At 51.3% G+C, this 21,631-nt stretch overlaps 1 protein-coding gene across 1 annotated transcript in view; it reads left to right on the forward strand.

Annotated features, from left to right (window-relative positions):
* The first annotated feature begins 1,867 nt into the window (after positions 1–1,867).
* Positions 1,868–21,631, forward strand: part of CMKLR1 (chemerin chemokine-like receptor 1) — a 41,566-nt gene continuing 21,802 nt past the window's right edge. Inside the window, exon 1 of the mRNA XM_055550439.1 lies at positions 1,868–2,118. The gene's annotated coding sequence lies outside the window, so the exon portion shown is untranslated. The remainder of the gene's footprint in view (positions 2,119–21,631) is intronic.

Consider the following 21,631-nt stretch of genomic DNA (forward strand, 5'->3'; position numbering starts at 1 on the left):
AAAGGAAGAGAGTTCCAGAAAAACATCTATTTCTGCTTTATTGACTATGCCAAAGCCTTTGACTGTGTGGATCACAACAAACTGTGGAAAATTCTGAAAGAGATGGGAATATCAGACCACCTGACCTGCCTCTTGAGAAACCTATATGCAGGTCAGGAAGCAACAGTTAGAATTGGACATGGAACAACAGACTGGTTCCAAATAGGAAAAGGAGGACGTCAAGGCTGTATACTGTCACCCTGCTTATTTAACTTCTATGCAGAGTACATCATGAGAAACGCTGGGCTGGAAGAAGCACAAGCTGGAATCAAGATTGCCAGATATGCAGATGACACCACCCTTATAGCAGAAAGTGAAGAGGAACTAAAAAGCCTCTTGATGAAAGTGAAAGAGGAGAGTGAAAAAGTTGGCTTAAAGCTCAACATTCAGAAAATGAAGATCATGGCATCTGGTCCCATCACTTCATGGGAAATAGATGGTGAAACAATGGAAACAGTGTCAGACTTCACTTTTTTGGGCTCCAAAATCACTGCAGATGGTGATTGCAGCCATGAAATTAAAAGACACTTACTCCTTGGAAGGAAAGTTATGACCAACCTAGATAGCATATTCAAAAGCAGAGACATTACTTTGCCAACAAAGGTCCATTTAGTCAAGGCTATGGTTCTTCCAGTGGTCATATATGGATGTGAGAGTTGGACTGTGAAGAAAGCTGAGCGCCAAAGAATTGATGCTTTTGAACTGTGGTGTTGGATAAGACTCTTGAGAGTCCCTTGGACTGCAAGGCCATCCAACCAGTCCATCCTAAAGGAGATGAGTCCTGGGTGTTCTTTGGAAGGACTGATGCTGAAGCTGAAACTCCAATATTTTGGCCACCTCATGCGAAGAGTTGATTCATTAGAAAAGACTCTGATGCTGGGAGGGATTGGGGTCAGGAGGAGGAGGGGACGACAGAGGATGAGATGGCTGGATGGCATCACTGACTCGATGGACATGAGTTTGGGTGAACTCCGGGAGTTAGTGATGGACAGGGAGGCCTGGCGTGCTGCAATTCATGGGTCACAAAGAGTTGGACAGGAGTGAGCGACTGAACTGAACTGAACATTTACTAAAGGACTTCCCCTGGTGGCTTAGTGGTAAAGAATCCGCCTGCTGAGGCAGGAGATGCTGGTTTGATCCCTGGGTCAGGAAGATCCACTGGAGGAGGAAATGGCAACCCACTCCCATATTCTCGCCTAGAAAATTCCAAGGACAGAGGAGCCTGGTGAGCTACAGTCCGTGGGGTTGCACACAGTCAGACCCAACTTAGCAAGTCAACCACGACAACAACATTTGCTAAAATCCAATATTACAGGACATTTAAATTTTTGTTCATTAGATGCTGCAAAAAACCTCATTGCTATTTTAATTTACCAAAAAAAAAAGGAAACACAAGGTTGTGAGGCCACAGATAGGGGCAGGAAGCAGGAAGGGCATCCAGGTGGAAGGAACCGCATGCACAAAGGCCTGGGGTGGGGGTGACGGGCAGCGGGACGTCAGGCAGCCACGCTCGTGCGTAGTCTGTCTGGAGCTCCGGAGGCTCTTGCTGAGAGCAGACGCGCTTCCCACAGCTGCCCCGGGGCCTGCATGTGCTCCTGGTTTGTGCTCAGACGGTGGGCAGCGCTCCCAGCTCCCAGAGGGGCGGGTCGTCCCGGGCAGACCTCGCCACCAGCCGCAGCCCGCCCGCCACCGGCAGCCTCCCCAGAAGGCCCCCACTCCGGGCAGCTGGCCTCCCCCGCCCTTGGTCAGCCCCGCTTCCTGCCCCTCCCTCTCTCCTCCCTCCAGCTGTTTCTCTGGCAGAGTCCTGTCCCATTCAGCCCCCAGTGAGCAAAGAGGGCAGGACAGACCAGGGGTCTCCCTGGGAGCCTCCGGGGGATGAGGATGTTCTGGGGGTGCCGTGCTCTGGGGTCTCTGGGGGGCCCATGAATGAGGGGGTGAACTGCTTTCTTGGGCGAACGCCCCAGGCAAAGAACGGTGTGACTTCGAGAAAGAAGTTGGGGAACACGCGTCTCCTGCACAACCTTGAGTGACCTGAAGTCACAGGACCCTGGGAAGACCTGGGTGAGACCAGCCACAAAGGTATCCAGCTCGGCTCTGACATTAATTGCCCAGAGGGGTCGGGTTGCAGGGGTGGGGGGCGTGGGAAACAGTAATAGAGAAGTTCTTTGGCTCTTGGTAAAATGTAATTTTTGTCAAAATGGAAATAGCTCTATTATGATTTTCAGATTTCCAAAGTAATGCATGCCAATTGGAAAAACCCAGCGAGGTCACCATAGTTATAAAAAGCAGCGAACTCTGTGTTTCTCTTCTGTTAATGCTCACGACAACCCTACAAGGGAGGCACTTTCATTGTCCACATCTTACAGGTGAAGAAACTGAGACTCAGATTGGGGGAGGCACCAGCTCAACGCTGTGGAGTCGGGTGGCGGGGTGCAGAGCTGAAAGTCTGTATAACCCACCTTCTTAGCTGCTGGAATGTCCTACCTCTCAGCTACAGAGAAGAAAGAGGGGTTCTTAACCCAGAGGTGAACCTTCAGGTGCCTCTCTGTATCACTCACTGACTCACTGACCAACCTGTGATGTTTGTGGAGTGCCTACAATGTAGCAGCCACATGGGAGCATCTAAATGTGGACACACACCCGCTTTTCTGACATCTTGTGTGGTACCCTGGAGTGAAAGTGTTAGTCGCCCAGTCGTACTCTTTGCGATCCCATGGACCGTAGCCCCACAGTCTCCTCTGTCCAAGGAATTCTCCAGGCAAGAATACTCGAGTGGGTAGCCATTCCTTTCTCCAGGGGGTCTTCCCAACCCAGGGATCAAACTTGGGTCTCCTGCATTACAGGCAGATTCTTTACGGTCTGCGCCATCAGGGAAGTCCATGTTTGGTACCCTACCTTGTCCTTAACCACGGATCATGAACCTTCATCTGTATTATCTATGTTCCTCCAATATGCATTTTAAAGGCTGCATGGAGAAGCTGGCTTGGGATTTATTAATCATCCCTCCACGTGGTTGCTTCCTTTTTTTTGTTTTCATTATTATAAACAGAGCCGCAGCGGCTGCCCCTAGTACATCGTCTTTGCCTGTGTGTCCTGTGGACAGCTTTCCCAAGGTGAAATTGTGTGGTTTTAAGGCCTTCGAGGCTTTTAGCCACATTGCCCTAGAAGGTTGACCTGGCACAATATTGGGGTGTGATATTCTCACAGCCTCATCTACACTGGTTGTCACCTGTCTCCTAAAATTTCCCTGATGGGAAAGGTGAGAATAGCATCTGGCTGCTTGAGTTTTCATTTGTTCATTCATGCTGAGTATCCTCTACAATCTTGTTATTCACTTTTGTGACTATCCTGTTCAAGTCCATCCCCATTTTTTTTTTTTTCCTCTTGCTGGCATGTTTGTCTTTTTTCTCATTGATGTTTAGGAGTTCTTTGTATATGAAGGATATGAATCCTTCGCCACTGCTATCTACTGAAAATTCCAGTGCCCCCTCTGCTTTCAGATGAGCATGTTTTAAGTAGGTGAGCCATTTGGAGCAGCGTTTGGCAAAATTACAGGCAAATAGCACATCATTATACTCAAGTACCTGCTACTTGATGTCAGTCTGATCACTCGGACCTATGTAGTTCAGAGAGGCCAGAGGACAAGTGGCCAAGTCTCAGGTCTGTCTTCTCTCTCTGTTCAAGTGCCTGGCTCCCAGCTTCCTTTTTGCCACCCCCAACCTCCTCTTCAAGATCAATCTTCCCTGTGGTTCTTGCTGTCAATTTAGAGTGAGTTGAATTAGACTCAGGACTTCTCAAAGGGCCATCCTGGGACCATGAGCATCAGTTTTTTTTGAGTTAGAATCCCTGAGGAGTGTGGGAGTCTGCATTTTGAACCAGCACCCCTGACAATCTTGAGAACCACTGAGCTGGAATCCTTGAACATCCCCTTTGCCCAGGTTTCTGGGTTCTTTGCTGCCCACTGAGCTTCTTTTTTTCGTTCCTAAGCAAATATCTATGCACTTCTGTGAGTCTACATTTCCTATGTCAGCAGTTAAAGCCAGGAGGCAATGGTGGAGAAGAAGCGAAACTCAGTCTCATACCACAGAAAGTCAGATCACGTTAGCAGTCATCCAGCCTGCGGGCTTTGACATTATTTTAAGCCGCAGAACGCTTTCCTCTGATGAAAATACATGGAGAAGTGCACTTTAAAGACAGATAGAAGTGATGTTGTTCTAGTGGAGGACTTAGCTCACTGAACCTCCCTGTCACTGCTGAAGGGCCTTTAGGAACCTTCATGGCTCTGGGGGGCAGATTGAAAACTAGAAAATCTACTCCAGATTGTTAAGACACCAACGTTTTTAACCATTGTTGAATGTGCTACGTGACCTTAGGCAAGCTACGCCCATTCTCTGGCCCTAAGCATCTTATTTGAAAATAAGGAGGTTGAATGTTGTATTAGTCAGGGTCGCAGTTGCAGTGACAATAGACCCGACGTGTACAATGGCCCAAAGCAAACAGGCGTGTGTTATCAGTCAGGTGTTGGTGGGTGGAGCCTGGGCCTCTTCCACAGTGATTCAGCGTGCCATCGCACCTGGCTGCTATCCCTTAGACATCATCCCCGAGGAAAGAGTGCATGGGGGAGGGATGTTGGCTTCTTAACTGTTTCCTGCCACACGCAGGAACTGGCCGTGGAACCAATCTAGTTGCAAAGGAGGCTGTGAGATACAGCTCGTGGCTAAGCTGGTTCTTTCCCACCTACAGCTGTGTACTGTGGAAGGGAGAACGAGTTTCTGTGGACGGCTCACTGCCTCCCCCACAAATACGGTGACCTCTTGGGTCCCTTCCAGTCTCTGGTTCTGAATTCTGAATTTTTGTTAGTTGATCTTAGAGTTAACGCAGTGATGTTGGGCCCACAAATACTTCCCTATCCTCAAGATAATCCCCATCAAATACACCGAGTAAATGTCCACATTCCAGGCCCCTAAACATGGACTTTCCTGGAACATGGGCAACTGCCTTTCTCTTTCACTCCTGGAAAAAGGAAACAAAAATAACAATGTTATTGAGCTAAGCACTTTTACTGAACCAAAGGTTTTTGTATCCACTATCCCATTAAACCTCTTTACAACCCTCATGGAGAAGCTTCATGATTAGCATTCCCATTTATTTTATTTTTACTTATTTGTGTGTGTCACTTGTGTTTATGTTTTTATATTTTTAATAAAAAAATTTTCTTTGGCCACACTGCATGGCTTTGGAGATCTTAGTTCCCTGACCAGGGATCGAGCTTATGCCCCCAACAGTAAAGTACAGAGTCTTAACCACTGGACCGCCAGGGAAGTCACAGCAATTTTTTTTTTTTCACATGAAGAAAGTGAGGCTCAGGAGGTAAAGGGGCTTGCCCAGGGTCACACAGCTCAGAAGCAAAAGAACTGAGATTTGAACTCAGAAAATCTCATTCCTGTCCTAGGGTCCCAGTGCCCACTGGAGTGCATGTGTACAAGGCTGAGTGTGTGTGAGTGCGTGTGTGCGATAAGGGTCAGAGTTTTCCTCGGGCTGTATTTCCCCAGGCTGGGGTATAAGAAAGTGGCAGTGCAGGAATCGTGGTCCAAATCCCCAGAATGGGCCAAGCTTGCTTATTAGAAGGCAGCTGGGTGGGTGTCTTGGGCCAAGGAAGCCCAGCACGACTAAGTACTACAGTCACCAGCCAGAAAAAAGAGAAGGGGCAGCACGTGAGCACACAGCCTGAGGCCGTCCGTGGGTCCTAGATGTCACTGAGGCCTTGGCCTGGCCGGGCACACAGCAGGTGCTTGTGGATGATTTCCTGTGAATAAACTGCAGGAGTTGGTGATGGACAGGGAAGCCTGGTGTGCTGCAGTCCAGGCGGTCGCAGAGTCAGACACGACTCAGTGACTGTACTGAACGGAACTGAACTGAAAACCCACGGGGAGCAGAAGCTGCACCCGTGCAAGAACTCAAGATGGGTCAGGCTTAGTCCCTGTTCTGAAGGTCTTGGGGGAGGGAAGGCAAGCCGGTCACAAAGACTTTTCTTCAGTCACTCAGGCAAGATTTATGAGCTCCTGCTCTGTATCTGGCACTCCCCAAGGCACTTCCTGCTTTTGTGGGACTTTGGAGGGGCCGGGGGTCGTAGTTATGTTTGCCCTCATATTAGATCTGAGGAAAGTGAGGCCCCAATTGGTTGAGTGACATCCCCAAGGTCCCTTGGTGAGATTAGGGACCTGGTGTTGATCTGGCCCCCAGGCCAGGATTCCCTATGTGGCCCTGGCTGAGGTCTTGGGCCTGGGGTGCAGGTTGGCAGTCACTTTGTGCTGCTTCTGAGTCCCAGGACGTGGCGTTTTTCAGGCAAAATTAGGAGACAGGTTAATTTTCTCCTCTTTTGGAACCTCTCTATTTTTGCCACGTTGGCACAAGCATGATAGAGAGAGAGTAGCATTTCCTGCCCCGCTGGGTGGAAGCCAGAGGCCTTGTTAATTCTGTTGCTGCAGTCAGGTTGGCACAGACTCTGCAGCCTCAGGCTCTAGAATTCAGATCTGTCTTTGCCTTTTCACCTCCTGCCTCCTCTGTGCCCTTATCTCTTGGCGGGGGAGGGGGGGGGGTGGATACTCTCAGGGCTGTTGGGGGTTAAACACATACACATATACAGCAGTACTTCCTGGTGAATTTCCCTGGTGGCTCAGATGGTAAAGAATCTGCCTGCAATGCAGGAGACCTGGGTTTGATGCCTGGGTTGGGAAGATCCCCTGGAGAAGGAAATGGATACCCATTCCAGTATTCTTGCCCGGAGAATCCCATGCACAGGGGAGCTTGGTGGGCAACAATCTGTGGGGTCCCAAAGAGTCGAACATGACTGAGCAACTGACACACTTTCAGACAGGAGCACAGAGCGCATGGCCAGCTTGATGAAGGCACTTCTATTTTTATTCTTGGGGAAGTGAGTATTGATATTCGCCTTTGAATGTCAGGGTTGATGTGGGCATCTTGTGCCTTGTGATCCCAGGTTGTCAGGGCAGGAAAGGTCATTTTGGCTAGGCTCCAGGCTTCGTGCCTTGCCCTGTGGGCTCTGGTGGGTGGGAAGGGGAGTGCTCCACCCACCATAGACTCTCTGGCAACCTTGGAAGTGTCAGCAGCTGAGTCAGCAGTGGGGGTCAGCTGCTCTTCAGGCACACTGTCAGAATCGGTTCTGCTTTTCTTGGGGTACATGCCTCGGATCCTCTGATCTTAGTCCTGGGATCCCGCTGAGGGCAGTTGTTGTGCAAGGAGGTGGGGGAGTAGGGTGATTGGTGCAAGCAACAGCAGCGAGCACACTCAGTTTTTCCTTCTGGGGGTCATGGGTCAGAGAGACTTGAGGGCTGGTGGGGTGCAGCCAGGTAGACCTGGGTTCTGCTCCTGGGAACTAGTTACCTCCGTGAGCCGGGGGAAGTCACATGACCTCTCTGAGTCTCAGTTTCCTTTCGTCTCAGAATTTTTTAAAAAGATTTTTTTGATGTGGACCATTTTTAAAGTCTGTATGGAATTTGTGACAATATTGCTTCTGCTTTACAGTTTGGGTTTTTGACTCCAAGGCAGGTGAGACCTTAGTTTTCCGGTCAGGGAGCGAACATGCAACCCCTGCAAGAGAAAGCAAAGTCTTAACCACTGGACCGCCAGAGAACTCCCCATTCGAGTTGTTGCGAGAACATCTGCCATGCTCAGTTAGTGATCTGGGGTGGTGTTTAGGGACAGGGGACATTCAAAACATGCCCATCCCTTGTTATTGGATTTTGTTTGAACGTTTGTCAGAATCTATGATTTCCTGGGTGTGGAATGAATGAAGAGCTCAGATAGTCAGTGTATGAGGCTGCTGCTGCTATAACAACCACTGCAGACTTTGTGGCTTAAAACAATATACATTTATGATCTCAGCTTTCTGGAGCTCAGACGTCTCAAAAGAGTTTCACCCACAGCTTTGCAACCTAGAGCTTATTGCTAAAGTCACTCCCATCAGTGCCCGCCTGGTGCATTCACTGTGCGAACTCCCACAGGAGCAAAGAGGGTGTAGCTTTGATTGGGGAAATCAGGAAATAGTGTCTGGTGATGGGAGCATATATTTGATCTGGTTCCAAGGATGAGTTGGCCTTGAGTGCCTGGAGGAAAAATTGGCCAGAAATGAAAGATATTTCTGGCTGGGAGAGTGGCATGAGCAGAGGTTTGGAGGTTTGACGTGTGTGGGGTATCTGGTGTGGCGTGTGGAAGCAGGGAGCGACCGGAGGCAGTCTGGATGTTCTGGAGGGCCTCAAAGGTCCCATCCAACTTTCTGGGTGGTCCAGTATCCTCCATTTCACCGGAACAGCATCTTATTGTCCCCTGACCTTGCCCTCCCCAAACTCGGCACTTAAACTCAAACATTTGGACCATCGAAGATTCCAGACGATCCCAAGATAATTGAGTTTGAAATTCCAACTTGGCAGAAGGGTATGTTGGTTTGTGGATTTATCTCCTGGATCGTCTGGCCCAGAAACCAGTTCAGAGGGGAGAATATTTCTCTGCATTGTTGGCTTTCTGGAGTGGATGTTGGGTCTCCTCCCCTAGGGTGCCCAGGACTTGCTGATAGCTGTAGGCATCGAGCTTGGGACAAATAAGGGGCTTCCTTCAGGGTTAAAGAGAGCTGATTTAGGATGACAGCTGTGGGTGGCATGGGATGTGTTTCCTTGGGGAGAGGGCCACTGCCCGCTGGTGCCGGATGAACCAGGCTGGGCATTGAAGAGTCTGCTGCGTCCCCATTGCCAGGGGTAGAGCTGACTGACGTCAAGAGCAGGTCTTCTGGGAGCATGGGCGATTTCCAGTCTCTTTTATGACAGATGCGACTCACTGGGGGCCTCTTCAACTGTCAGGGATTTGGGCCAGGAAGAAAAAGGACGTCCCTTGATTGAGAAAAGAGTGGCCACCCAGGGTAAAAGCAGGACTCCACTGGCTCGTGGACCTGTCCGGAAACCAGCTCCTGCCCTCGCTGGCTGTGAGACCTCAGAAAGGACATTTAACTTCTCTGAGCCTCAGTTTCCACCACTGTAACTTGGGGGTGAAAAAAGGACTTTCCTCATGGTTGGGGGGGCATTGGATGGTTTGCGTGAGATGCTGAGTGGCACAGAGCTGGGGCTGAAAACCAAATATGGCCTGAACATGAGGGGCCTGGCTCAGACGTCGGGGGAGTGGGGAGCTGTGGGAACCAGAAGTCCTGAGCCAGGAGAGGCTAGAAATGCCAGGGATGGAGGGTGCCAGGGTCAGAGCCTCACCCCTGCTTCCCTTCCCCCACTTGCTGGTGTGGCCTGAAAACACAGCAGGATCTGGGAGGAGACCTCAGATCACCATCCCTCCTTTCCTGGGGTGCAGTGGGGCCTGGCTGGCTTACACGGGCCTTTCTTTTTCTGTGTTTCCTCATCTCCTGTGAAAAATCCCAGGCATGAAGGGAAATCAGAAGCAGGGTTCTGGGGAAGGGCAGGGCGGCTTCCCGGAGCCTGACTGGGCGATGCCCTTTATCTCTCCATCACTGATTCCTGGTGGGCCTGGGATCCATCAGCCTGGGGCCTGGGGTCTCCTCCCTGTCTCTGGGCTGGCCTCTGCTCCGTGCATCCTGTCTGCTCCATATTCTCTGCCTCTCCCCATTCTGGCAGCTCACATTTCCCAGGGGGCTGGGAAGCCAGCAGCACCCCAAAGTTCCTCCTTCTCAGAGCTTTTTAAAAGCAAGTTTATTATCTTCGGCTCTGCTGGGTCTTCATTGCTGCGGGCTTTCCTCTAGTCATGGTGGGTGGGGGTTGCTCTCCAATTGTGGTGTGCAGGCTTCTCACTGTGGCGGCTTTAGGCTTTAGGTGCTAGGGCTTCTGTAGTCACGGCACGTGGGCTCAGTAGTTGTGGTGCGTGCATGGGTCTAGTTATTCCTCGGCATGTGAGATCTTCCTGGACCAGGGATCGAACCTCTGTCCCCTGCATTGGTAGTCAGATTCTTTACCACTGAGCCACCAGGGAAGCCCCCCAAGAGTTGTTTCCACTGCCTGAGGGATTGGTAGTTTTCACTCACCAAGGCTTGGCTGGACTTTTGCCCAGTCCTACTTCCTGCTGCCAAGATCCTCTTTGGGGACCAGTCATTCCTCTCTTGGTATCACGCAGACTCATCACAAAAGTTGGAGTTAGAGACTGAGATCAGAGAGGTTAATTGGCTTCCTAAGGCCACACAGCTCATAACGAAGGGAGTCAGGCTGCCGATGCCCCACCCTACATTGGCCTGGATACCACAAGAGCTGTTCCTAACCTCCTGGTCTTCTGTCCAGAGCACACCTGCCCTCCTCCTCTGTGATTTCCAGTTCTTTCCACTGATGTCACTCTCTCCCTACACCAATTAGGGTTAGCTCACGTATCTTCCCCGGTGGCTCAGCGGTAGAGAATCTGCCTTCAGCGCAGGAGCCGCAGGAGACTTGGGTTTGATCCCTGGGTCAGGAAGATCATGGCAACCCACTCCAGTATTCTTGTCTGGAGAATCCTCATGTACAGAGGAGCCTGGTGGGCTACAGTCCATGGGGTCGCCGAGTCGGACACCACTGAAGCAACTTAGCAGGCACATGTCTTCCATAGCTCGATCAAAACATGAATGAATCTCACGCGCCATTCCTCAGAAGCCTGTTCTCATCTAGACATTCCACTGAAAACCAAAGGGATCAACTCCTTCACCTTGAGGCATCAGCAGCTGATGACAGCCCTCAGGAGAGGAGTTGGTGAGCCCGGTGCCTCCAGCCAGCATGGAGCATCCTCCATGGTGGACCCCCAGGCTCTGCGCACAGGTGAAGGGGAGGGGAGACTCTGCTCAGGGATGCTCCAGGGGGTTAGTAAGGGGCAGCCTCCCCGGCTTCAAGGACCCTAGGACAGGCAGAGTCTGAGTTAGTTCCGTGGACGTCTGTGTTACAACTTCCTCACTCCTGCACTGGGACCTCTCTGTTCCTCCCTTTTCTTGTAGAATTGCAGTGACTTTTATTTTTTTTAATGTGACAAAGATGCATATCAGCAGAGCTGAGAAACTGAGCCTGGGAGGCCATGGGGGTAAGTGTTGCAATCTTGGCAACCCCTCGTCTACACTGCCTGCCTGCCTGCTGGCCTGCGGCTTTCTGTCAGAGCCTGCGGGCTGCTGTGGTTAAAGCGTGGTCAAGGCTGCGTCCTGTGACATGGATGAGGAGCCTGGGGTCCCGTCCCCTTCTGCTGAACTGGTAAAACTGTCCTCTGACTCAGGGAGCCTTCCTTCCCTGTGTGTGTGTTGGAACCGGTGCCGGGAGACCAGGGGGAGAAGCCCGACTTGTCCAGGTGTGTTTGGAGAGGCAGGATGGCATGGTGGTCGGGACTTCTAGAATCCAACCGCTTGGCTTCAAATTTTTCATCTTCCTAGCTCTTCAGCCTCGGTTTCCTCATCTGTGAAGTGGGGGTAATGCTGCCTTGTGGGCCCTGTAGGGGGAGAGTTGGGGGAACAAGGGGGTCCCAGGTGGTGCTGGGAATAAAGGATCTGCCTGCCGATGCAGGAGATGCAAGCCACCTGGGTTCGATCCCTGGGTCGGGAAGATCCGTTGGAGGACGGAATGGCAACTCACTCCAGTATTCTTGCCTGGAGAATCCCCATGGACAGAGGAGCCTGGAGGGCCGCAGTCCATGAGGTCGCACAGAGTCGGACACAACTGAGCGATTAACATTTTGCAGGAACATGGATCTAGGGGAGGGAATATTTTAATTTTTAATTTTTATTATTTTGGTACTGGCTGCCACTGGTTGTTTAAAGGAAAGAACCTGGGGTTGGGGAAGTTGGACATGTGAGGGACACGCTTAGCTTGGGGCCCAGAGTTCGGTACATGCGTGGCATTTGCGACTCGGTCACTAGCTGTCTGTGGTCCCGGGGCAAATTCAGCGACAGGTTCAGCCCCTTTCTGCTTTCTTGCTGCGGGGCTTTGGCAGGTTGCTGTGCCTTGCTGAGAGCTGTGTTCTGGGAAACTGGGGCTCTGCCAGCTCCATCTCTGGTGTTTGCATGGACGTGGGGGTGACCTCAGAGGTGGCCCTGGCCCCCGGGGCAGCGAGCAGTTCTGGAAGCACCTGAAAGGCCTCTCTGGGCGTCATCCTTGTCCCCTGGGGTGGGGGTGGAGGTGGTGGTGACCGGCTGGTTTCTCCCCTAGGATGTCACAGGGAAAGGTTGGGGGCACCCCCAGACACTCAGGTTCCTTAGGTTGTTTGGAAGCTCATGGGGTGCGGAGCAAGGCCGCTGTGGGGAGCCAAGCTGAAGGCGGGCTGCCTCGTCTCTGCCTTTTTCCTTTCTCCTTTCTTCAGCGGCCTGGGCTCTGAGCCAGCTGACACCTACCAGAACTTGAGTGGATGGATCTTTGGGCAAAACCAAGCACTTCCCCGTCCCTGGCAAAAGGGTCCTCAAGGCCAGATGCTGGCTGCATCCTGGGTGGTTCTCCACTCTGGGAGTTGGCTGCGGTCAGAGGAAGCGTGCCCCAGCTGACCAAGAAACATACCCCGGGTGCCCACCCTGCACCCAGCACGCCATGGCTCCTTATTAACCGTCTGCAGGGAATGAACACAGGAGCCCCGTGAGCAGTGGGCCACTCCCGGATACTTTGGGGACCTTCACTTGAAGGCCCCCTCTTTCCCTTAGGGAAAACCAATCCTCACTAGAGTTATTCTGAGGTCGTGTGCCTTGTTTTTAAAACACACAAAATTATTTTGAGGCCATACACTGTTAAAGGGACTTCCTTAGTAGCTCAGGTGGTAAAGAATCTGCTTGCAGTATAGGAGACCCAGGTTCGATTCCTGGGTCAGGAAGATCCCCTGGAGAAGGAAATGGCAACCCACTCCTGTATTCTTGCCTGGGAAAATCCCATGGACAGAGGAGCCTGACATGCTATAGTCCATGGGGTTGCAAAGAGTCAGACATGACTAAGCGACTTCATTCACTTCACACTGTTTTAAAAAAAAAAAGCATGGGAATTTTGTGTTCAGCACCATAATATTCCTGTCCATTTAAAGACCAGAATTGTGTCCCTTGGAAATCTTTGGTCCAGCCTCACAGAGAGGCCCCATTGCTATGACTCATCCAGAGAGACCTGGGGTAGGGAATGCCTGGGTCTTCAGGTCTGAGGGGTGCCCTCATAGACTATTCCCTTGCCTTTCCACTGTGTAGGTGAGGAACTAAAGGCACAGAGAGGTTAAGTGACTTGCCCAAGGTCACACAGCTGGTAAGGGCAGAGCCAGAGTTTGGACCCAGAGGGCTTTAACCGTAGCGCTTGCAATCCCAGAAGAGGAAACTGAGGCCCAAATGTGATGTCAGAGGAAGAGGCCTGGTGTCCAGTCCATTTCTCCAGCCATGCTGGCTCCTGAGGTTGGCCTGGCAGTGTCTGAGCCCCACCTCCTCAATGCTGGACCAGAGGGCACCTTTCAGCTCAGGGTCCTTTGGAAGATTCGTGGGCTCGTGGCTCAGAGAGGGGAAGAGAATTGTGCAGATTCTCTGAAATTTAGGAGCAGAGTTGAGCCTGGAACACAGACCTCTTATCTCTTCTTGGTCTCCCTCGGGGGGAAATTGAAGGTTTGGGCCGAGAACACAGAGCTGTGATGCAAGTCTCAGCTTTCTTGGGTGTCAAATGATGGCATTGACAACCCCAGCCTACTGGAACCTGTTATCTGGCCCTGTTTTTCAAACCAGCCTGCAGAGAAATGAAAAAACAGACAACAGAGTGAGTTTTTCTCATAAAGTGTTTACATCTTATAAAGGAGAGGCCCTGTCCCATCGATTTTTATCGGTCTTAGGTACCGTTTGTTTCCTGAAATGGTGAGGATGGTCAAGGACAGTTTTTCAGTTTGCCGTGCCCTTGCTGGGCCAACATGAAAAACTGGCAACTCCGGGACAGTCTCAGAAGCGTGTGGGAAATGTAACTGGGTCGGGAGATCCCACAGTTTGGAGTTCGCTTGAGCTGAGAAGGTCTCTCGGGCTCCTTCAAGGTGAGGCTGAGGTGAGGATGCCCAGAAGGAACGGAGAAGCTGCGTGTGGAGGTGAAGGCTCCGGCTGCCAGCGGGGCTGGACTGCAGAGGGAAGGAGGTACCTGGCATGCTGTGGGTGCCCGATGAGGGCGACAGGATATGACGGTTGCCATGTGAGGGCTCATTCGTGACTCAGAGTCTGGGCAGCAGGCGAGGAGAGAGAGAACTAGGGAAGAGAAGGTGACAGGGGGAGATGCTGGTCATGGACCAGGAGACACAAGACGGGGAGGAGAAGCGGAACCCAGAGGCGGGGCCAGGAGCCTGATCCAGCTGGGAGCGAGCGGGGCTGAGTGCAGAGGAGTTGAGGGGCTCTCCAGAGCCTCTTTTGAAGTAGGGGAAACACAGGAGAGAACAAATAAAAGACAGAGACTTGGCTTTTGAGCTAGGTATCTTTTATTTAAAAAAAAATTTTTTAATTTTGTATTGGGGTATAGCCGATTAACAAACGATGTCACGTTAGTTTCAGGTCAGTAGCCAAGGGACTCAGCCACACTTACCCAAGTATCCCCTTCTCACCCAAACTCCCCTCCCGTCCAGGCTGCTCTAACATTGAGCGGAGTTCCCTCTGCTCTCCAGCAGGTCCTTGTTGGTTTAGATGTCTATCTTGGGTGGAGGAGCCCCAGAAGCAGAGCCCGAGGTGAGGGTTTGGTGAATGGGAGGCACCCAGGGCGTGTCTCAGGCAGGGCTGGGCCCCGGGGGAGCAGAGGGAGGCAGGGTCACGCCTGTTCCGGTTGGCGCTCAGCGTGACTGCACATTCTGACATTTTGCTCATCAAGCAGGTTACATATTAGTTTTGATTTTTAAATATTGCCACGGAAGTATTATTTATCCCGATGAGTGAGCTTGGCGAGGCATATCCTTGCTTTTGGATTCAAAAGTCTGTCAAGGGGAGAAGCTTAGCAAGAATCTGGTCTCAAGTGGAGACCAGCCTCAGCCTGATCCCAACAGGGAACCCTGGACCCTGAATCGTCCTTCGGCAGTGAGGGAGGAGCAGCTTGCTGCTTGGTTGGGGGCATTTCTTGGGAGAAGGGGACAGCTGTGAGCTGTGATATTTAGCACTCTGCAGCTGGGAGCTGGGTGCCCGCCTCTTGCCCGTAAAGGTGATCTGGGCTTACACCATCAACACCTATTATAATATTCTTTGTGGTTCTTTGAGAGATGGCAGTAAAATTTTGAATTAATTGTAAGTGCTTATGTCTATCAGCTTATTTCTTTGAATACGACTAAGATAGAGCTTCTGGGCCCCGCTTCTATTCCTGTTGTAGAATGGTTGAATGAATGAATGCTTTGCAGCAAGGAGGGTGTCCTGGCTGGAGGGGAGGGGAGAGGAGCAGGATGGTCATTGGCGCTGCTGTGTGTGTGGCCCCACCTGAGGGGTGGGCTCATGTCAATTGTTGATTCATTTCCTTGGAAGGTGGGAGGTGGGGAGAGGAAGGCCGAGTGAAGTAAGGAGCTGTGACTCTGGCCATGGAAAGAAGAGCAGAGGGAGGAGGAATCTGGCTTTGGGTTTCTTAGAAGGGGGAGTTACTTCCTTGCTGCTTGCCTGGTACCTGGCAGATAGTATGTGCGCATTAAGGTTTCCTGAATGTGTAAATGAGAAATATGTAATCTGTCATCAGTGTGAAAGAAGCTCCGAGAGGAGGTTTTGTAGAGTCACACTCTCTGATGACTGGACCACATTCACATCTGGAGCAAGCCATACCATCGTAAGAACTGTAATCACACTTGACAACCATAATAGTAGAAATAGTGATGCGTAATTTACTGAGAACTTAATGTGGACCAGGCATTGTTCTGGGTGTTTTATATTCCTTCTCTTATTTAGCTTTAATACCAACTTTGAGGAGTATGTACTATTTCTGTTCCACTTTATAGATCTGGAAACTGAGGCACAGAGAATTTAAGTGACAAAGACGCCTCCCAGGTCATAAGTGGCAGCAGTGGGATTTGAGCTGGGACGGTCTGGCTCTAGAACCTGCCCACTTCACTACCACTTGTTGACCATGGCTTTGCGATCAAGTTCTGGCTCCTCTCTTTTCTCCTTGGGCAAGTTTCTTGACCCCTCTGAGCTTCAGTTTCTGCAGTTGTGAGGTGAGGGTAGTATCAGGGCTCTTGGGAGGCTGGAGCAAAGTGAGGGATGGGAAGGATCCTGAGGGCTGACGGTGGTGGTTCCCATGACTCAGCATCATGGCAGTTTCAAGGGTCCCCACTTGTGGCTTCAAAGTGCGGGGGCCCTTGGAAACCTACACCAGTAAGTCATTGCCAGGGTTCTTGGCAGGAGGGTGAGGAAAAGGGAGGAGGGAGACAAAGCCTCCTCTGTCAGCCCCTGGGGCCCGCCCCAAGTTGGGAAGATGTGAATGCTACAAAGAGAGAGATGGGGAGTGCCTGGGCGTGGGGTGGGCACCCTGTTGCCCGCCAAGATTCGTTCTTCATGAGAAATGGGTGGAAAATTACTTTGGATCCTTTCCTGAGAGGCTGGGAAGGCAAGGGCCAATTCACGGAGGGGAGAGGTTTCTCCACACCCCAGGCATGTGATCCTGGCTTTATTTTAAAACAGAATGAAACCTGCAAACACCTTCAAGTTGGCAGCTGCTGGGGGCTGTCAAGGTTGCCAAACCAGCTCCAGGAAATGTCTTCCCGTGGGTTCAGGCACCAGGCTCTGAGCTAGGGGTCAACACCGGAAATCTGGCTGGTCCATCATGACCCTGTTGTCTGTAGCCTGATTCCTCCAGCCTAAGTGCCTTCTTCTCTGAGAAACTGCAGGGTCTGGCTCTACCCTTCGGTGCTGTTGAGGGGCCCTCCAGGCTAAATCCGTCTCCCTCACTCTAGAGACTGTTTCATACACGGCAGAATTCTTTTCTGATCCCAGTCTACATGGCTCTGAATCTTTTTTTTTTTTAAATAGATTAAAGCACAGAGCAGCCAGTGAAAAGCGAGGGCTTAAAACTTGCTTGCTCATCATAAAAGGATTTCAGAACCCCAGACACTACGAAGAATAAGCGAGGAATGACATACGCGCACACACACAATGATTTCTTATAATTATTAAATCTTGGGGCTTCCCTGGTGGCTCAGAGGTTAAAGCATCTGCCTGGAATGCAGGAGACCTGGGTTCGATCCGTGGGTTGGGAAGATCCCCTGGAGAAGGAAATGGCAACCCACTCCAGTACTCTTGCCTGGAGAATCCCATGGAGGGAGAGCCTGGTAGGCTACAATCCGCGGGGTTGAGAAGAGTCGGACACGACTGAGCGATTTCAGGACAGGACAGGAGGAACACATACATGAGGTGAACTCTAATGTTAAAAAACTGGAAACAAGCCAAGGGCTCATCCTTAGGAGACTGGTTAAGTAAATGATGGCAAATCCAGTAATGAAATACTATTCAGCCTTGAAAAAGGGTGGGTACTTTTTACATACTGATAGAAAATCATCTCCAAGGTACATTGCTGGGTAAAAAGGACAAGATGACAAATAGTGTGTGTAACAGACCAACCTTAGTGCAAAACAGGGAAGCACTCAGGATATATGTTTGTTTTTGTTTAAAGATACTCTGAATGGGCTCAGATGGTAAAGAATCTCCCTGCAGTTCAGGAGAACAAGGTTCAATCCCTGGGTCTGGAAGTTCCACTGGGAAGGGAATGGCAACCCATTTCAATATTCTTGCCTGGAGAATCCCATGGACAGAGAAGCCTGGCAGGCTATAGTCTATGGGGTCTCAAAGAGTTGGACACGACTGAGCAATTAACATGCACACACACACACTCTGAAAGGAAACATAAGACACCAATAATAGGATTTGGGTGCTGTGGGGACTGGGTGGATGGTGGTAGGTAAGGAATGAGGATTCGCATTCTTATCTTTTTATAATTTTAGATAATTTTGAATGTCATCAATTAGATGGAGTCACGTTGCCTAGTCAAAAATTTCTATTAGAAAAGCCAAATTAGAATTGTGCAGGGATGCCCATTAGGCTAATAGCAAGGGCTGTTATGAAGTAGGATTATAAACACTAATGTCTGTGGATTTCTTGTAATACTGTACATTACCTCCTCTACCTGACTCCAGCTTTCTCGATGTCGCAAGGAGAAGGTTCCTTGTGGTCCACTTGAATGTAGCCTGAGAGGGTCCTGTTCGAGGCTTATGTAGGATCCACTCCTCCTTCTAGCATCACAGCATCCTGGTGGCTAAGACGTGCTCCTGGTGGTCCCTGGTGGCCTTGGGTGGTCCCGCCAATGTCTCACAGCGCACTGGCCATCTCATTCCAAGAGACTCCTTGAATGCCTGACCCCTCGATGAAGTGTTGGCAGAAGGGAAATGTGTCCTCGTGGGCTGATAGCCAATGGACACAGAGTTCCTCTGCAGAAAGTAAAGACTGAAAAGCTGTGCTCTTAGGGGTTGCGGGTGTCCTTGCCAGCATCCTCTTTCTACAGATCAGGGTAACAGACAGGCAAGCCCGGGGCAGTGCATGCCATGACGTCCCAGGCCTGTCCCCAGCTGGTGAAGAGCATGGTTGGGTTTAGTCTTTGTCATAGAAAATAATGTCCCGCTGGGCTTCCCTGGTGGTTCAGATGGTAAAGAATCTGCCTGCAGTGAGGGAGACTGGGGTTCGATCCCTGGGTCGGGAAGATCCCCTGGAGAAGGGAATGGCAACCCGCTCCAGTATTCTTGCCTGGAGAATCCCATGTACAGAGGAGCCTGGTGGGCTACAGTCCGTGGGGTTGCAAAGAGTCGGACACGACTGAGCAACTCACATTGCCGTGCTAAGAGTATCAAAACATCAGAGAAATGACATCGGGGAGAATGCCTCGAGGACCCCATAGTTCAGGCCCTTTCCCAGACATTCTAGAAATTTCTTCCCATGAGGCCGGCAGTGCATAACCCTGGGTGTCTAGACGAAAGCAAATAGTCACTGCTTTCCTGGCACGTCTGGGGAAAGCAGCTCCTGCTAACGGCCTTTGGGGACAGAGCTGCCAGCCTACAGGAAGGGCCGCTGCATTCAGGCAGCTGGTTTGGAAGCTTCGGGCAGCCAGAACCTCAAGGCTGCATCCACCATCAGCTCGTCACCAAGGATGCTGACCTTTATGCATCCTGCCACGTCCCCTGGACAAAGTTCCTTCTGCTCCTGGTCCCCGAAGGTTTCACTTTCCCCCAGCATGGGTTTGTTTTAAGCCAAGGGGCGCATGACTCCTGTGACTGATTTTGCTTTTCCAGGCTAGGAATCTGGTGCGTCTGCTGTGTGGCCCACCCAGACTAAGCATTTAGGACATTACTTATCGTCTGCATTTTTTCCCCTCAGCCCTGGCTCCGTTCTGTCTCCACCCACATTTCCTTTCCTCCTCTCACTCTCACTCTTAATTCACGTTCCCTTGGATACGTGAGCCTCTGTGGAGCTTCACCTCTGACCCCCAGCCCTTCTGGATCAAATACATAAGCCGGGACACAAGCAAACACATAATTTGAAAAAAAAAAAAAAAAAAGCCTGCAAGTCAAAGCAGCCTGTGGAGCACCCCCCCTCTCCGGCCCCGGGGGAAACAGCCATTCCGGTCGGTAGGAGTCAGCAGGTGAGGGGTTAAGAACGGTCCAGAGGAAGTGCTGGTCAAGGTTACAGTGAGGAAGTGGCCACTGCCAGGGGAAGGAGGTGGGGGCTTATCCTGTATGACTCTAGGGGGCTGAACCAGGCTTGAGAGGAACGTGGTAGGTTGCTGGAGTTCAGTTCAGTTAAAAAAAAAAAAAAAAAGGAAGAGCTTTCTAATGACTTGGTGGGTTTTTCTAGAAGTTCTCCTGTGGAGGTTGGGGAGGAGAGAGAGAGGAGACCTTCTCTGGAAAGTAGCTGAAACCAGGGAGAGATTTTTTTTTTCTGTTGATTTGGTTCTGAGCGATGAACTCAAGGGCCCAGGTGACTCCCGAGGGGAGGTCTTAAGTGGAGGGTCCCCCATTTCAAGGTAAAAGCGAGTCTCAGAAACCAACTGACTTACCAAGAGGGCTGCGCTTCCCGCTGCCTGTGTGATGATGTTTGGCATCTTTCTAAGCTCCAGCAGACACCGGTTTTCGCCCACGCTTCTCTCTATAGCATCCCCACACCTAGCATGGTGCCTGGCAAAGATCTGTGAAATTTAATCGGACGAAAACCTAAAACAAAGTTTGTTTTCTTTTCTTTTCTTTTTTTAATGATGGCAGAGCCAGAATACAACTGCAACGTTATCTGGCTCCAGAAGTAGTCACTTTCTTTAAACATCACAGACACGGGGTTTGTTTGTTGGAGCCAGGATTTTTATATAGGTAGGGCCACCTACTCGTCCTGATTTGCCCAGAATGTTCTGGTTTTAGCACCACAAGTCCCGTTTCTCAGGACACCCTCAAACTGGGATGACTGGTCAACCTATACACCCTGTATGTGTGATCCCATGAAAGCTTTGCATTGGCCCACTCCGCAGATGAACAAACTGAGTCATGACCCAAGATCTCAGGGGCCCGGTTGGCCCTGGCACGCTTTGCTGCAGCTGTGTAAGGCTTAAGCTCTCCTTGGCTCCAGGCTGCTCTCCTTTGTCTGTAACATGGGGGTGGCACCCCCCGACGCTCTAGCCTCTCCAGCAATGGCTTACAGGATTCTGGAATTTCCTCTGGACTTCAGCTGTCTGTCTTTTCCCGTTGAGGGTGGGAAGCAATATTCCCAGGGACACCCTTTCTGGGTTAGGGTTGAGTTTCTCCTTGGGAAGAGGTGACTGCACAGCGATGGGGTCAGGGTCGGGGGCAGCCTGTCCTTCCTCCTCTCCTTCCCTCCCCACCCCCTCCTCGAGCCTGGGAACAGGGTGGGACCGTGTATGTTAACTACTTCACCAAGACCAGCCCTTCCGTCAGCAGGCTGGGCTGGAGCCAGGCTATTCCAAGGGGCCACAGCCTGCCGAGTGCCCCAGGGGCCCCGCGTAGGGTGCTGGCAGCCTGGGCGGCTTGGGGCTCCAGGATCTCTCAGCGGTCCTCCCTGCTGGACAGGCTTCTGCAGCCCCCTACCTGCCCTGGAGTACGGTGGGTCGCAACTGCATTTGGCTAGACGGGCTGTGAAGGGAGCCTGAGGGCTCTTTCGGGCGGGGTTGTGGGTATGTGAGACACTGCTGCCCTGCCTGCCCTGTGCATGGGGCGGAGGGAGTCAGTAGGTGCAAGAACAAAGAGCCTTACGCACAGCGGAGCTCCCAGCCACCAAGGGCGGTCACAGAGTCACAGCGATTGAAGATGTGGGCCTCAGAACAGCCCAGGATCAGATCTCACCTCTGCCTCTTCCTAAGTGTGAGATCTTAGGCGGGTGGCATTCCTTTCTGTGCCTCAGTTTCCACATCTGCCAAACGGGAACGAAAATGCCCACCTTGAAGGTTTGCTCTGAGCAGAGGTAGTGGGTATGCAGTTGGCGCCCGGCAAGTAAGGGTTAATGTTATCACCACCCCCTACCCCAGCCTCAGGGTGGTTTTGGCTCCTCCCACCCCAGGACGTCACCCAAGGATGCCAGAAAGACCCAAGAGAGGAATGGATACAGGATACTTGTCACAGCCTTGCCGGCCTG

The sequence above is a fragment of the Bubalus kerabau genome, chromosome 16 (genome assembly GCF_029407905.1).
Source record: "Bubalus kerabau isolate K-KA32 ecotype Philippines breed swamp buffalo chromosome 16, PCC_UOA_SB_1v2, whole genome shotgun sequence".
NCBI lineage: Eukaryota > Metazoa > Chordata > Mammalia > Artiodactyla > Bovidae > Bubalus > Bubalus kerabau.